We start from the raw sequence: 18,118 nt of genomic DNA, 5'->3' as shown, positions 1-18,118 counted from the left end.
TTTCCTTTTGTGAGCTTGATATGCATGGTAAAACTGAGCTTGTTTGCCAGATGGATTTAGATCCAATCCTAGCTAATTTGGAAAGCTTTTCTCACCAAGTAATACTTTCATTACTTGTTGGGACTCGAGAGAAAAGTGTAACTGCTGCGGTGTCTTTCTCTGAAGGGGGTCCATGTATTAATGAGGAGGGTGAACCCAATTCTGTGCAATCTTTTACCTGCATACCTAGCACAGAAGATATTAACATTTCTGGTATGCATGATGGGGGTCCTAAGGCGGGCAAATGGAAAAGAAGGGTTAGAGGAAGGGGTATTTCAGGTGGGATTCTTGCTGACATCTCTAATAATCAGCAAAATAATCGGTTGCAAGAGGGGGGGGGGGCAACAGAGGTGATAGGGGTGTTGAGTCTAATCCTAAGAAGTCAAAGGGCTGTGATGGGGGGACTGAGAACCAAAATTTAGTGGCAGTGGCTGGGTTCTAGCCCTGCCAATATCAATGAGTCTTCTAATTTCGAACTGTCGAGGGCTTGGGAACCCTCAGATAGTTAGAATCCTTAGGAAATTGACTAAGGAAAAGTGTCCCCACTTAGTCTTCCTTGTGGAAACTAAGTGCAATAATAACAAGATGTATGAAGTGAGAAGGTCTTTGCATTTTGACAGTTGTTTTGTTGTGGATAGTGTGGTGCTTAGCGGGGGTATTGCTTTGCTATGAAAGACAGATGGAGTGTAAAAGTCATCAATTATACTCGATGGCATATTAGTGCATTTGTGGAGGAAGGGGGAGACAAACCTGCTTGACAATTCACAGGGTTCTATGGCCACTCAAAGACAGTGAAAAGAAGTTGCAATTGGCAGCTTCTCAGGATGCTCAAATCCTCTACTCCAATGGCTTGATTGTGTGCTGGCGATTTCAATGAAATCTTGCATCAGAGGGAGAAGATGGGTGCTGCTAGTAGATCTGATATGAACCTGCGAGAATGAAATCCCTTGAACCCACAATCAATTTGAAAACTCCCTAAGAAAGCCAAAATCAAGAACCTAGATTATATTAAAATCTAGACCCGTTGAAGAACCCATCTCAAGAACCTAGATTACAAGGAGGAACACCACAAGGTTGTGATTTACCTTTGATAAGTTTAAAAGATCAATTAAGAACAAGAGGAGGAAAACTCAACTCACAATGAATAAATTCATCAAATTTCATAAAACTTCTTAAAATGAGGCAACAAAAAGTATTTAAACCAAAACCTAATTAAAACCCTAGCCAAAATAAAGTCCCATCTTCCAAAAATACACCTGAGTGAATAGTGTCGCGGCTACAGTACATCGCTACAATAACTTGGCTACAGTACTTTTGAAACCTAGTTTGCTACAGTACTTCTTAAAACCCTAATTCAACAAAATAATAAATTTCTCAACATGCTCTTGAATAGACCCCCATTAAGTCATTCCCATAATAAACTCAATTATTCTAAACTAATAAAATAAGTCCTTTAAATGAATTAAACAAGGTGAAAGCCTTCAAGTGCCCAAAGCCTTTAACTCATGTTGTTGCCCTCTTCCATAGCTTATCAAATGAATCAAAACTTGATCTTTATCCTTCAAGCCCATCTTGAATGTTGGGCGCTTGCTAAACTTGTCTCAAGTGGATTGCAACAATCTTCACATTGCCTCCTTGATCTTCTTGGCTCTTGACCTTGTAATTGGCCCATCTGGAAGTTGCAAATGATCTTTAAGACTAGGCACACCTTGGTTCCCATCATTCCCTCTCTCCTCAAAAGGATTTGATTTCGAATCTCCACCTGGATCAAAGGGAAAATGGTTAGTAACATTGAAAATAACAGAAACAGGATACTTACCTGGAAGATCCATTAGATATGCATTATCAATAATTTGTTCAAGAATTTGAAAAAGTCCGTCCAAGCTACTCCTGTCATCAACAGGTAAAGGTGTTAAATCTAAATGAGTAAATGGATTAAGTCTATAAACAATTTCAAAAGGTGAAAATTGAGTAGTAGCATGAACACTTCAATTAGATGGAAACTTAATGAATGACAAACAATACTCTCACAAATGTTCATGAAACATATCTAAAGTCTTCCTCATATCAAAATGACCATTTCAATTATATGAAAACTCAATGAAACGCAAATAATGCTCCCGCAAACGTTCATGCAACAAGTCAATGTATGGCAAATGATACTTCCACAAACTTTCATGAAACACACATAAAGCTTTCCTTACACCAAAATGACCACTCCAGTTATATGCAAACTCAATGACGGGCAAACAATACTTCCACAAATGTTCATGCAACATGTTAATTAATGACAAATGATACTTTCACAAATGTTCATGCAATACGTCATTGAATGGCAAATGATAATCCCACAAACGTTCATCAACACAACAAAAGTCTTCTTTACACCAAGGTTACCCAACAAACCACCATCTCTATCACACACAAGCAACTTACGCATAAAACTAGTAGGCATACAAAATCTATTCTCTAAACAAGTACCAATCTAGTTTATAGAACTTACCAAACGATGCTTGCTCACATGTTCCATACACACTAGCAAAGTCATCATTATTAGCATGCAATTCCTTATCATATTTAAGTCTTAACAATTTTGCATCTAAAATGAAGATAAGGACATACATTCTTGCTAAAGCATCAACCACAAAATTTTCCATACCTTGTGTGTATTTGAATACATGAGGAAAGGTCTCAATGAATTGCACCCACTTGGCATGCATTCTATTCAACTTACATTGTCCCTTCAAGTGCATCAAGGACTCATGTTCTTAAAGGAAAGGTTGGGTAAAGATTGTCACATCAGGCACAAAATCAATGTAATGCTCTATCTTTCTAATAGGTGGCAATCCACTAAACACACCACTAGAAATCATGACATCATATCCCTGCAACAAAGAGACAACAACACTAGGCAAAGAGTCGTTAAATTCGTTAGTATAAAATCTTGCCTTAGTATAAAAACTCATTTTTGTCTTTCTGTTTCTCTCTGCAATCTCTCTTTCCTTTTCCTCTCGTGGCTCCACTCTTTTTTCTTGACTCTCAGCCACCTTTCTCTTTTCTTTTTCACTCTCTCTTTCTTTTGATGTTTCGGCCTCATTTTCTTTTTTCCTCACACTCTTTTTCCTTTCCACTCTCTTTTTTTCTTTCACTCTCCTCTTTTTTTGAACTCTTAGCCTCACAATTGTTTCTCAACTCATTCTCTCTATTTCTTGAGGTTTCAGCCTCACCCTCATCTTTTCCCCTTTGTTACAGTTTGACCATTTTTGTCCCACTCTGGTTCCCAACGAGTACTAGAAACTAAGTATACCTTGATGTACCATTTCTTTTTAACTGCCTCTCCACCTTCATAGCCATGTGTACCATGTCCTCTACTTCCACATAATGTTGCAGCTCAATTACATTGGTTATCTCCCTATTCAACCCACTCAAAAATCTAGCCATCGTAGCCTCCCGATCCTCCACTACATTAGCCCGAATCATAGCCACCTTCATCTTCTTATGGTAATCCTCTACACTCCTAGACCCCTGTGTAAGATTTTGTAGTTTTTGGTAGAGGTCTCTATAGTAGTGGCTAGGTACAAATCTCTGCCTCATGATGGCTTTTAGCTCTATCCAAGTTTCTACAGGCTTCTCAAGATTCCTCCTCCTACTGGTCACTAATTGTTCCCACCAAATACTCGCATAATCAGTGAACTCAAATATCGCTAACTTCACCTTCTTCTCCTCAGAGTAATTATGACAATCAAACACCAACTCTATTCTTTTTTCTCACTCTAAATAAACTTCAGGGTCAATTCTACCTTGGAAGGATGATATTTTCATTTTGATGCTCCCAAGGTTTTTATCTATTCCATCTCGATCCCCTGGCTTTACCCTAAGTCCTCTTCCACGCCTAACTCCTTTATGTCTACCCAATCCAACTTCAGATGTTAGGTCTTCCTCATCCTCACCATACCCTCCATTCTCATACCCACTCTCAATACAAGGCTCATGTAGCCTCCTATTTCTTCCACCTTGCAGATTTCTAATCATTGATTCTTAATGATCCATATTATCCCTCACTTCACCCAACACCAAATTGAACCGCTCAAATTGTTGTTGCATGGCTTGCAATACAAATGATGGGCTATCTGCCTTCCCCTTTGGTGAAGAGCCCTTTCGGTGAGACATTGTAAAGTGCTGCACAAAAGAATGTTAGTGGAAAACCTCACACTCTCTTACGTGTTTACACTCGAATAATGACACTCCACTCGTGTTTCACTCTTAATTGGTTTTTTTCCAATAATAATCTCACATTCTCTTTCCTTTTACCTCAATAGTTTTCTCGCTCAAGTTCTTTAAGAACTAGTTGAACTAAAATGAAGACAATACAACCTTGTATTATTCCAACCAGTAATATAGATCTAAGAAACAAGGAAGGAATAGAATAACACGAGACTCAAGGAATTTATACAAGGGAAATAATAATTTTAAAACAAGACACCAACTAGAAAGATGTATTCAACCCCGTTGATGACAAAGCTCAATCAATAAATGTATTTCCTTCTCTATGTTATAACTATGTAGTAACCTTTGAATATGCTACATTTTCTTATCTTCTTCTTCTTTTTTTTTTTTTGAATTTTCTTTTCCTTTCTTTTATTTTATTTTATTTTCCTTTCCTTTCTTTTCTTTTCTTTTCTCTTCTTCTCTTTAATTAAATCACAAACAGCAATAATTAATTGTGAAAATCAAGCAATTGAATTCATGCACACAAAAATTGACAATGAAATAGAAGAGAATCAATGGAACGGCACCCCAAGCAATTGATAAACTTAGAGATGCAGGAAACCCTAGAATTTTGAAACCCTAGGTGATGCAAATTTTAGCCAAACCCTAAAACTCTAAAAATTTCGGCAGCCTACTTTTTGTTTTTGTTTTTGTTTTTTTCAATCCTAGAACAATCAAGCCCTAGAATTAAATTTAAAGATACAAGAATTAAAAGATAGAATCAGACCCGATTGAAAACCTTGCTCTAAATACCAAATAATATGAACTTGCAAGAATGGAATCTCTTGAACCCACAATCAATTTGAAAACTCCCCAAGAAAGTCAAAATCAAGTCAATGGATGGAAAATCTAGACTCGATGAGAACTCGTTTCAAGAACCTAGATTATATTAAAATCTAGACCCGTTAAAGAACCCGTCTCAAGAACCCAGATTACAAGTAGGAACACCACAAAGGTTGTGATTTACTTTTGATAAGGTCAAAAGTTCAATTAAGAACAAGAGGAGGAAAACTCAACTCACAATGAATAAATTCATCAAATTTCATAAAAATTCTTAAAATGAGGCAACAAAGAGTATTTAAACTAAAACCTAAGTAAAATCCTAGCCAAAATAAAGCCCCATCTTCAAAAAATACCCCTGAGTGAATAGTGCCGCGGCTACAATACATCGCTACAGTAACTCGGCTACAGTACTTTTGAAACCCTAGTTCGCTATAGTACTTCTTAAAACCCTAGTTCAACAAAATAATAAATTTCTCAACATGCCCTTGAATAGACCCCCATTAAGTCATTCCCAATAAACTCAATTATTCTAAACTAATAAAATAAGTCATTTAAATGAATTAAACAAGTTGAAAGCCTTCAAGTGCTCAAAGCTTTTAAGTCATGTTGTTGCCCTCTTCCATAGCTTTATCAAATGAATCAAAACTTGATCTTCATCCTTCAAGCCCATCTTGAATGTTGGGCTCTTGCTAAATTTGTCCCAAGTGGATTGCAACAATCTTCGCATTGCCTCCTTGATCTTTTTGGCTCTTGACCTTTTAATTTGCCCATCTGGAAGTTGCAAATAATCTTTAAGATTAGGCCCATCTTGGTTCCCATCATTGGACTTATTTTATTAGTTTAGAATAATTGAGTTTATTATGGGAAGGACTTAATGGGGGTCTATTCAAGGGTATGTTGGAAAATTTATTATTTTGTTGAACTAGGGTTTAAGAAGTACTGTAGCGAACTAGGGTTTCAAAAGTATTGTAGCCGAGTTACAAGCAAATTGAAGATTTTAGACAGGCTATTGAATTTTGTTGTCTAGTAATATTCACTCTCAAGGGCAGAAGTACACGTGGTCTAATAACAGAAATGGAAGGGAGTTTACTAAGGAAATAGTTGATAGAGTACTGGCAAACAAGGAGTGGAATGGTTTATTTAATAATGCATCATGTAATGCTATGGCTGCTATAAAATCTTACCACTCTCCCCTTCATGTTGGCATGCAAAATCTTGAGTATGGAAGGGGGAGGAAGAATATGATTTTCAGGTATGAAGCTGCTTGGGAATTAAAGGTGGAATGTGTTGGTATTGTGAAAGAGGCATGGAACAATGTGCAATTGGGTGAGATTGGGGTGAGAACCAAACTTGAGCAGTGTCAAAGGGGATTGATGCAATGGAAACAGAAGCATAAACAACAAGAGCGAAGGGACATATCTCGACGTTTGGCTACTATTAGTCACCTTCAAGATACTGGTGATGGCTCTCACATGGCCCACATGCAGAAGCTACAAAAAGAAGTGGAATTGTCACTAGTAGAAACTGAAATGAAATGGATACAGAGAGCTAAACAGCATTGGCTAAAGAATGGAGATAAAAACACTCAATACTTTCATATGCAGGCCAGTCAAAGGAGGAAAGCAAATGCTATTAAGAGTATTGAAGATATACAGGGAAGGGCGGTGTCTAAGAAGGGTGATATTGGAGCTGTGTTCACAGGTTCGTTTTCTTCTCTCTTCACTACTTCCTTGCCTACTAACATTGAGGTCTGTTTAAATGCTTTGAGTCCCAAGATTACCACTAAGATGTCAACTAGCCTTATGAAGTAGTTCACACATGAGGAAGTACAAGCTGTTGATTTTCAAATGAATCCTTTAGATTCTCTTGGTCCCGATGGTTTTCCAGCTTAATATTATCAAAAGCATTGGGAGGTGGTGGGTGGGGAGGTATGCGGATTTGTTTTACAGGTTCTCATTCAAGGTTTTTCCCTTAAAGAGGTTAATGACACCTTCATTTCTCTTATACCCAAGGAGAGTTGCTGAGTATATGCCTATCAACCTTTGTAATGTTCTTTATAAAGTAGTGTAAAAAACACTTGCTAATAGGCTGAAAGGTATCCTCTCTGAGTTAATTTCCTTGAACCAAAGTGCATTTGTGCCCGTGAGACTAATTTCTGATAACACTTTGGTGGTTTATGAGGTCCTACACTCTATGATTTCAAGGATGAAAGGGAGGAAAGGTTTCATGGCTCTTAAATTGGATATGAACAAGGCCTATGATAGGGTAGAATGAAGGTTTGTGGAGGCTGTGATGAAGAAGATTGGGTTTGCTCAGAATTGGGTGTCCCTTTTCCAGAATTGCTTAAACTCAGTTTCTTATTCCATTCTAGTCAATGGTGAACCTCAACAGAAATTTAATCCATCTAGGGGCCTTAGACAAGGTGACCCTTTATCCCCATACATTTTCAACCTTTGTGCTGAGGCCTTATCTGCCTTATTGCATAAGGCTGATCAATGTGGTGACATAACTAGTGTTCCTATTGGGAGAGGCCTGACTAGTGTTAGTCATCTTTTATTTGCAGATGTCAACCTTCTCTTTTGCCAAGCTAACACTGAGGAACTAACTAGAGTGCTCAAGATACTTGATTTATATGAACAGACATCAAGTCAAGTACCTAACAAAGAGAAGTCTTCAGTTTTTTTCAGTAAGAACACTCAGCAGGTGGTACAAAGACAGATCTTGCAGTTAGCTGGGATTAAATCAACAGGGACATTTGAAAAGTACTTGAGATTGCCTATAGTTGTGGGGAGAGCAAAAATTGTAGCCTTTTACTCACTCATTTATAGAACTTGGGCTAGAGTAGTGAATTGGAAGACAAAGCATCTATTAGCAGCAAGTAAAGAAATACTCCTCAAGGTTGTTCTTCAAGTCATCCCAACATACTCAATGGGGATATTCCTCTTGCCAGCATCTATTACTCGAAAGTTAAATCAGTTGCTAAAGAAATTTTGGAGGGGTTATAATGAAGATTCTTCTAAAATCCAATGGATTAACTGGGAACAACTCAGCCTTGTTAATGAGTTAGGGGCCTTGGTTTCAGGGACTTTCAAAGCTTTAAGCTAGCTATGCTTTCAAAGAAAAGCTGGAGGATGTTACAGAATCCCTCTTCTCTGGTTGCTAGGATGTTCAAGCAGAAGTACTTTAATCAGGTGGGTTTGTTGGAGGCCAAGCTAGGTTCAGGGCCATCTTATGCTTGGAGAAGTATCCATGCAGGTTTGTCCTTGCTTAGAAAGAGCCTTACATGGAGGGTGGGGAATGGTCACAATGTTAATATCTAGACTGATAGATGGGTTGCTACTCTCCCATCCTATCAAATCTCATCTCTTAGAGCTGATGATTGTTGGTATGCAACAATGAGTGACCTTATTAAGCCTAATATGAAATTGTGGAAGGAGGATATCCTGCAAGAAATTTTCTCTACTCGAGATATTGAGGCAATTAAAGCTATACTGTAACACCCCAATGGAAGGCCCAAACCACATGACCTATACTCCAAAAGGACTAGTTAATGATACAATTGGAGTTCCATTGGAACCTTATAAAGAGCAAGAACTTTTCTTTCCCAAGCAATGTGAGATCTCATTCATCACCTACCCTTTTCCTTATCATATGGGATATCACAATCTCTCCCCCTTAAATTTCCAACGTCTTCGTCGGACCTGTCTGTTGTAGGTGGCATGGCTCAAGTCCCACATTTTTTGTTGGGATAGGCTCTGATACCATTTATAACGCTCCAATGGAAGGCTCAAACCACATGACCTATACTGCAAAGGATGATACAATTGGAGCCCCATTGAAACCTTATAAAGAGCAATAATTTTTCCTTTCCAACCAATGTGAGATCCCATTCACCACCTACCCTTATCTTTATCATATGTGGTATCACATATACCTATCAGTCTAGGAGGGAGAGTAGATAAAATGGTGTGGCAGTTTACCAACAGTGGCCAATACACAGTTAAGAGTGGTTACCACCTTCATAGAGAATTGGAGTCTAAGATAGAGGGCGAACCTCCAAGCAAATCCAGAGACAAAGTAGTGTGGAAGGTATTATGGTAGATGAGAGTAGCTCCTACTGTCAAGATGTTCATCTGGAGAGCTTGTAGTGAGGCTCTTCCCACCCTTGCTGACTTGAAGATTTGGAAGACAACTTGTGCTCTATATGTAGGCAAGAACCTGAGACCTTGGGTCATGTACTTTAGGGGTGTGCAGCTGCTAGGGATATGTGGAATCAAGGTTGTAAAAAGGTTCAGAAGATAACCTTTCATAGTGATCTGTTCTTTAATGTGTGGACTAATCTAGTTCAGCAACTTGATTTTGACGAGCTTGGAGGAGGCAATAATACTGAGGGGGATTTGGACCAAGAGAAATGAGGCAATGCATGGTAAATGGTTCAAACATCTTGTTGTTTTATCTCGAAAGGCCAAAGTAGAATTGGTATCCTATAAAGAGGCAAACAAGACTTCTCAACATGATCTTGTGCAGTCAACACATGTGGTGCACAAATGGTCAAAACCAGCAGAGGGTTTTATAAAGTAAATTGGAATGCTGCCATGAAGGTTGATAAAGGCAGAATTGGGGTGGGAGTGATTATTAGGGATCATCAAGGCCAAGTTATAGGAGCTCTCTGTGCCTTCATAGGTCTAAGAGGAAGTCCTTTTGATGCTGAAGCACATGGCCTCATGCTGGCAGCTGTATTCTACAAGGAACTAGGACTGAAACAAGTCTCTTTGGAAGGTGAGTCAATGCAAGTGGTGGGTCTGCTACAGAGCCAGTGTTCTAATTGGAGCTTGGAGGACTGTTGATAGCAGATGCAAGGCAACTCATGGATTCTTGTGGTCATTGGTCAGTTTCTCATGCTTATAGGGGCCAACATGGCTGCCCATCATCTAGCTAAGTCTGCTTTAAGTTTTTCAAAGGACTTATATAATATTGAAGAATGTCCTTTATGCATTCAATCTATTGTAACCAAAGAGATGGTGTAAGCTCTTTTATTAATGAGATCAGTTTCCTTTCGAAAAAAAAAAAAAAAATCTTCCAAAAAATCAAATTCTTAAGAAAAGAGTGAACTCAATGCTACTATATATTCTCTAAAATCTCATAAATTCACTTATGCCACTGGTACTTATCTCACCTTCTTCATCTAATACTGTCACTTGTCATCTGTTTTAACTGTCACAACCATCAAATTCCTTCGAAGAAAATATTTGAGATAAACGGGCGAGTCCAACTCAGTAAGTAACGAATATATATTAGTATGTAAATATGAACAACTTACAGAATGCAGAACAAAAGAGTCTAAAAATAATTGTGGTATTTAAGGAGTATTTTATTATAATAATAATATACACCAAAAGACTTCACGTACAAGTGTACCAGAATAACATCAAACATAGAAACAAAGACCTTGTTTACCTCATGACAAGGTTGTGCATAATTATATTTAGCCAAGTAGAATATATACCATTTTGTCTCCAAAGTGAGTACACTTAAAATAAAGGCAACAATTTTACAGTCGTGGCAAGGTCAGAATAGATGGCAAGGTCAGAATAGAGACCAAACAAGGCCATAACAGATGTCACAATTTGACACCCGTGACAAGGTCAGAATAGAGGCCACAATTTTACACCCGTGGTAAGGTCAGAACGTAGGCCACAATTATAACCTATGGTAGGGCCCGTAACCAAAGTCGAACAAAATCTTATACCTTAAGTTTTTCCGATACACTGCAATAATAAAAGAGTATACTTACAGATAATATTGTAATCAAATAAAATTTCAAACTTCATATTCAATGTTATACAATAGAGAAATAGAGTACAAAAAATTGATCATGTCTACACTAGTCATGAAAAAATGTCACATTTTATTTTTCATAAATAGAGAGTAGTGCAGAAAATAATCAAGGTTGGTTTCTGTGACGCTTGCAGCCCTTGTTTGGGATTTGGACGGTGACTGATGTGTCAGGAAATATAACTCAAGGCTACATACTCCTATACATGACAGTTAAGATGCAATGCACCTATTATATTCTAGCAGTATGCAATAAATTGCAGTGAAAATTCATGTAAATCTAAGTAAGATTTAAAGCAATTTGTAAAATAGCATGGTACCATTAACTAATTATCCCAAATGACTTCATTCTATTCTAATTACTTCAAAATAGACAATATTATGAAATCTCCCAAAAACAATAGGATTATCCAAAGGTAAACCATAAATCATTTCTTTTCTTTTTTTTACTACAATCTTCCAAAATCCCTCTCAAAACCCTGCAAGGCCTTCTCTATTTGGCCTTGTGTGATAACTTGGACTTAGCCAAGTCTTCGTCCGTATTTCATCGCCAGTTTATTATTTATTTTGGGCCATGAATTCGAGAATGTTTAGAAGGCTCGGGCCTTATTATTTCTTCAGTGCACTAGGCACCCAAGCTCATGAGATATGCCACCTAAGCCTTAGAATTTTGGTCAGCCCAACTGTCTCAAGGACTAAGAGGCACACTCAACCCATTTACTCATTGACACTTGTCACACTTGCAAAAGCACGATGAATCTGGACGCAATATGCGGAAAGGGGGTGAGAGACCTTAGGATTTTGCAACCCTAAGAGCCCCACACGCCACCTTTGGATTTTTGTTAGTTCCAAGGCTTGCAATAATTTGAAGAAGAAGAAGGACACATGGGAATCCTACAAATCAAAGGCACAAGTCTCCAAGAGAGTTTTAGGGTTTCAGCCATGGGACCTGCACGCCCATCATAGGGTTTCAACCTACTTTTGCCACTTGTCACACATGTAGTGAGTGCATGAGGGATTTTAGAAGAAGGCTTGCTTGGGAATTGGAAGAGATGCATGGGACTTGTACGCCACACAAGTAGTTCTAGAAGGAGTGAGAGGAATAAGAAGGGGTGGACGGCTTGGTCAAGACCCACATGCCACGTGCCACTCGCCTAGGGAACACACACTCACACCTACCTAGGTTTCACCAAGTGTCACTCATGCATTAGATGGGCCTCCATTCTAGAAAAGGGCAATGATTTGGAAGTGAAAGAGGGCCTAGGAGAAGGCAACTATAACCCTAGGGTTTACCACACTCACATACACTCACACGCCACTTGTCACTCTTTAGGGTTTCAAGAAGGACTTGGGTAATGGAAGGGTCACCTAGGGAAGGGCAACACAAGAATGTGAAGAATCCTTATGGAAAAAAGAGAGGGTGGCACACACACTCACCTACACGCCTATGCCACTTGGCATGCATGCACATGCCCACTCTCTAGGGAGATGAAGGGTTTTTGGTGAAAATAGACCTTTGCACCTAAGGTTCATTGTACTTGGACTCACTAAAGGACTCCAAAGGACATTAAGGTTTCGGTCTAGGCAAGGCTCAAGCCACTTGTCCAAGGGACTCTTGGTCTTCCCAAAGTAAGGTAATGATGCACAAGGAAGTGGGAGAGTTTCGATGAAGGGAGAAGAATCTACCACATGGCACACATACATAGGTCATCTAGCATCCAATAGGGGAAAATTAGTTGGGAGTTGAAGAGGTCTATAAAAGGGAAGACATGACACCCAAAGGCTTTCCTTTGGCATTTTCGAATCTCCTTGCACTTGCCTCTCTTCCTCTCCACACTCCCGTACACACCACTTAGAAGATTTATCTCTTCCAAGATTCAAACACCATTTTCTTACACTTTCTCCTCAAGCAAACAAACACTAATTTCTTCTCACAAGCAAGAAGTCACGACTCCGAGCAAGGAAGAATCGCACTTTGAGAATCACACTTTCATCCATCTTTTTTCTCCAAACACCCATACATGCCTAACTCAATGGTGATAAGAATCTTAAAGGGATTTGAGATCACCAAGAACACACACACGTGAAGGCTTGTTTCAAATTTTGAAATACTCTAGATTTTTCCCCCCGCGGCCGGGGGGGGGGGGGACTGAAAGTTTGAGAATCCAAATCCTCATTTCTTCTTCAAGCCATTCGGCCATATCACATGTACACCACCCACTCATTCATGACCTAGCTAATGTCGAATGAACTCAATGGTTTTATTTTCTAAAACCTCTAGACCGATTGTTGAAGCCCCACCATGAGCAAAACGACGAACCCCAACAACTACACCCACACACATATCAGATTAGGGTTTGGTCCTTTGTTCTAATGAGTTACATCAACTCTATTTTAGCTTGCTTATAATAACTTACAACAGATTTGTGATAAGTAGACTCTCAACCCACCTCGGTTAATATTTGTATATGGTTGTGTAAACTTTTCATCTTGGTTGCTATTGTATTTACTTGCTACTCCATGGTTACACGAATATATATTGCTTCAGTTTGTATGAGAATATGCCATGATCACATGTATATAATATTCGGCTAGTGTAATGATTTGCCTTGACCAAGTGTGTATAATGTTTCGGTTGCTTTGATAGTTTTGCCATGATCTATAGTCTATAGTGATTCGGGTTTGCTCATGTCAGAAGAAGCTTTTTACATGCTTTGCAAACATTGGAAGTTTTGGCCATGTCTATGTGTATATGTTTGGATTGGCCATTGTTATTTCGTTTATGATATGTTTTAAGTGTTTGCCAACGTAACATATTATGCATATGAAAGTTCTATTGTTGCCAAGCTATAACCCGAAATGTGCTATGCTTGTTTCCATGCATACACAACATCTCATATGTTACATGTTTTATGAAAACAAATAAATGTCTCAAATCTCATGTCACATGCATTTGGGTAAATGATGTTTTTCAAAAGAAAAGTCAGTACATGCTTTTATCATGATCCCAAATGCTAGGACGGTGGAATGTCCTGGTGGAATTCCTCTGTCCACTCTAGAGTACATAAGAATGAAGTGGTAACCCCTAGGTCAACAAAGAACTGTCGGCTTACCTCGAATAGACCTTTTTGGAAATGGTGCCAAAGCGAGGTAGCATGTAACGCTAGTGGGTACCAAGAATAAGGCAAATAATTTGACAAAGTACTGTCGTATTATAATGAATATGAACATGATGTGTTCACCACGGCGTAAATACCGTTGGCGATACGGTAACTAGCAGGAACACAGTGCATAGGGGAGCCGTGATGTGTCCACCTATGCTTTATATGAAATGAACAAGGCCTTGAGCTCATATGATATGCTATGATATGAATGTGTAATGATCAACATGAAAATGATGCAAATGATTTTTTTGAAAAGTCTAAGGATCTCTGTCTCATGTTCTGAAAAAGGTCAAATTGCATAAGTGAAGTTTTACTGTCGTATTGTAGTGAAAGTACCATTGTATGCCTATGTTATCTGTTGTGTATTTATTTACTGAGATTTCTCAAAATTTCATGGTGATAATTTTCACTACAATTCCCCACCCAGAATGGTAGAAGCTATGATAGGTACACAAGACCCTTTAGACTCATGAGTGTGATAAATGAGCTGGTAGAGTATGAATTCACAGTAGAGGCCCGTTATGATTTTACGACCACCATTTCGAAGCTCACAGTCCAGCGCCTTAAGGACATTTTAGAAGCACTCGATAAGAATGATGGCGAAATCGAGTCTAAAAAGACCTCTATGATTAAGGAACATATAAATTTTGTAATCGAATACTTGAAACAAGCAAAGGATTCCTTAGTGGAGGCAAAGGAAGTTCCCTCTAGTGTGGGACTTCTAGAACCTGAGCCCCTATGGACTAGGGTATTTTCTTAAGTCTCACTAGCGAAGGGACCTTAGTGCTAGTGAAGTTCCTTGTCTCATAAATTAAGGTTGAAACCTTCTTTTTGGAAATGGTCCCTTATTTTGGGAGAAATATTAAACACTTATTTGGGTTGTTTTGAAAAATGGTATGTCATCACAACTTTTGGGTATGATTAGTTTTATGGTACCAAGCTCCAATGTAATTGCTTTATTGCATACTGTTAGTATTCATAGGTGCATTGCATCTTATTTGTCATGTATGAGGGGTATGTAACCTTGTGTTGCATGTCTCGATATTTCAGTCACCGTCTAATCCCAAGTGGGGCTGGGGACGCCACACCTTGTCCTTGTTAAGTATCTTCCTTAACTCTTCAAAGAGTTGCAACACTTCTATAATGAACTGATCAGTAGCTTCAAGCCTCTACTATGGATGGCTCCAATGAGCTCTTAGGGCTCTTTGAGGCCTCCTTAACTATTCAGGGTGCTGGCCTCTCGTGCTTCCCTATGTTTGGTCTCCTGTCCTATAACAACTTCTACTATTCTGGTTGGCAATGGTAGTGGGAACTACCATGATGAGATTTTGAGAAATCTCTGTAAATAAACAAACAATATACAACCAATAAAATAGGCATATAAAGACAAACCATAAAATGAATGCATGGACATGTACTTGACACAAAAACTTGGTTTATGCAGCTTAACTTTTAAATAAAACATATTTTCCATCTTTGCACATTGAACAATATACATCTAACATATCGTTAACTCATTGTCTTGTTCACTTCTTGTAACATATAGTTGGATGCCTCATGGCTCCCTTATGCAACGTTGGTTCCCCGCCAGTTACCGCATCATCCAACGGCCCACTTGACCGTAGTGGCTACGTCATAATCCTTAACTATGCGACAGTTCGCAATTTCACCGCATATGACACATGTGAGGCACCCACTAGCTTTAGGTGGTACCCCGCTTCGTATCCTTTCCACAAGGATCAATTCGAGGTTCGTCGATCATACTTTATCAATCCAAGGGCTACCATTCCAATTTAAACACTCTAGAGTGGACATAGGAGTTTTACCAGGACATTCCCCCGTCCTAGCATTTGGGTCATCATAAAACATGTACAGACTTGTTTATTTGAAAAACATTACAACCCAAATGCATGTGACACGAAACTTGTAACACTTTTCTTTTCATGGATCATACAACATGTGAATGTCGTGAGTCATGTAATCAAACATTGAAAATCTCAGGTTATGGCTTGGAAATATTAAAACATTCGAATACTTAGTTTGCAACATAGGCAAAGCACTCAACACATATCAAAATGGAAGAACAATGTTTTAAAACCATCTACATATAGACATGGCCAAATCATTGACTCATAAAAACATGTTATAATCGATCAACTTGAAGCACTATTTCTAAGCATATCCTAAAAGACCATAAACAAGTAAGCATGTCAAGATCATCATATAAATCCAATTACATAGTAAGAGATTATTATCAATCAACAAGAGCATACGATAGTAGATAAAATGCAACGTTCATGCAACATATACAAACATTTTCTAGATTAGGTTGAGAGTCTACTTACAGAAAATCCAAAGAGTCAATAAATAACAAGCTGAAAATATATTAAACACTATTAGACGAAGACACACCAAAACCCTAATCCGAGTGAGTGCATGTGTGACTCGGTCATGCCTAGGATCTTTTCTCCCTCATGGCTTATGAATTCCATTTCATGGCTAGAAGGGTTCCTCATGCATTCGTACTTCACTCATAAGGCCGAACTCTATAGAGAAAAAGGACCCTAGGTCATACTCAAGAGGGTGGTCGTGTCTTTCTTCCCTTCCAAAGTCTCATGCTCACATGTGCAATGCTAGTGGTGGTTCGGTCTTTCCTTGAGGAGAAACCGTAGCCTTTCTCGCATGTGCATGTGCAAAAGAATACATGGATCCAAACCCTTTCATCACCCTCTTCACTCAAAGTGGCCATGTGTGTGTGTGGATGAAGATGGGTGAATGGTTATTACCGTGCGTGTTCCTTCTTCTTTGGTGGATTCACAACTTCCTTCTTCACTCATGAGATTGGTTGGATGAAGATGGAGGATACGTACACGGTGTTTGGTTGGTAAGAAATGGTGAGAAAAGGCTTAGGCATGTGGGAGGAGCAGAGAAGCAAGAGTGAGAACTTGAAATTTGCCCAAAAAGACTCTTCTCACCCATTGGCCCTTCCCCTTATATAGACTCTTTCCTTCTCTTACATTCTAACCTTGGAAATGCAAGAGACTCATGCATGGGTGCCATGTGGCACAATGTTCGAAACCTGTTCATCTTCCTCATCATTGTGTTACTTTGGCAAAATCAAAAGTCCCATTGACAAGTGGCATGTGAAACCCTTCATCTGGGACTTTAGTTTCCAAGAGTACCTCTTTTCATGCATCTAGGTTCAATGAATATGATAGCTAAAAGGTCAATACACAAAGATCTCAATCATCATTGGAAGGATGAGTGTGTGCATGCTTGCCACTTCGCAAGTGTCGCATGTGTGCGCGTGTGTGTGTTGGCCGAACTTTGTCATTTCCCCGCAAGGTCTCTTTCTCTTCCCTAGCTTCTTGGTGTGGCGAGTGTGTTAGTTCCCTAGGTAACCTTTCTTCTCCTCTAGACTTGGGTGGCATGTGTGTGTTGGTTCCCTAGGCCTAGGTGAGTGACATGTGGTGTGTGGGTGTGGGAGAGAGTCGTGCGTGTGTGTGTGGCCAAAATCCTCCATTGGAAGGAGGACAGGCAATAGCATAAGCTATTGCCAAAATGACTGAGATAGTGTGCAATCAAGTGGCGCAAGGGCAAAATGCTTGGCAAGAACCGCCCAAAGGAGGAAACCAAGGATGTCTGTATGAGAAATTCATTGTGTATAAATACCCAAACTTCAGTGGTATGGAAGGACCTTTAAGGGCCAATAAGTGGGTCATTGACTTGTAGAGAACTTTTGACATCAATAGATGTACGGAGGAATAGAAGGTCCAGTATGCCGGACTCTTGTTTCAGGGAGAATTCGTTATATGGTGGGACACGAAACGACAAATGCTAACACAAGAACTAGGAGACATAGTTGCTCTCACATGGGAATGATTTAAGACGGAATTTGATAATCGTTTCTTTTTGGAGACGGCAAAGCAACAGAAGGCTTTGGATTTTGTGAATTTGACACAAGGCAACATGACGATGGAACAATATGCAGCCCGATTTATGGAACTAGGGAGATTTGCACCTCACTT

The sequence above is a fragment of the Juglans microcarpa x Juglans regia genome, chromosome 5D (genome assembly GCF_004785595.1).
Source record: "Juglans microcarpa x Juglans regia isolate MS1-56 chromosome 5D, Jm3101_v1.0, whole genome shotgun sequence".
Taxonomy (NCBI): Eukaryota; Viridiplantae; Streptophyta; class Magnoliopsida; order Fagales; family Juglandaceae; genus Juglans; species Juglans microcarpa x Juglans regia.
The sequence above is the reverse complement of the archived record's forward strand: the minus strand, read 5'-3'. Positions refer to the sequence as shown.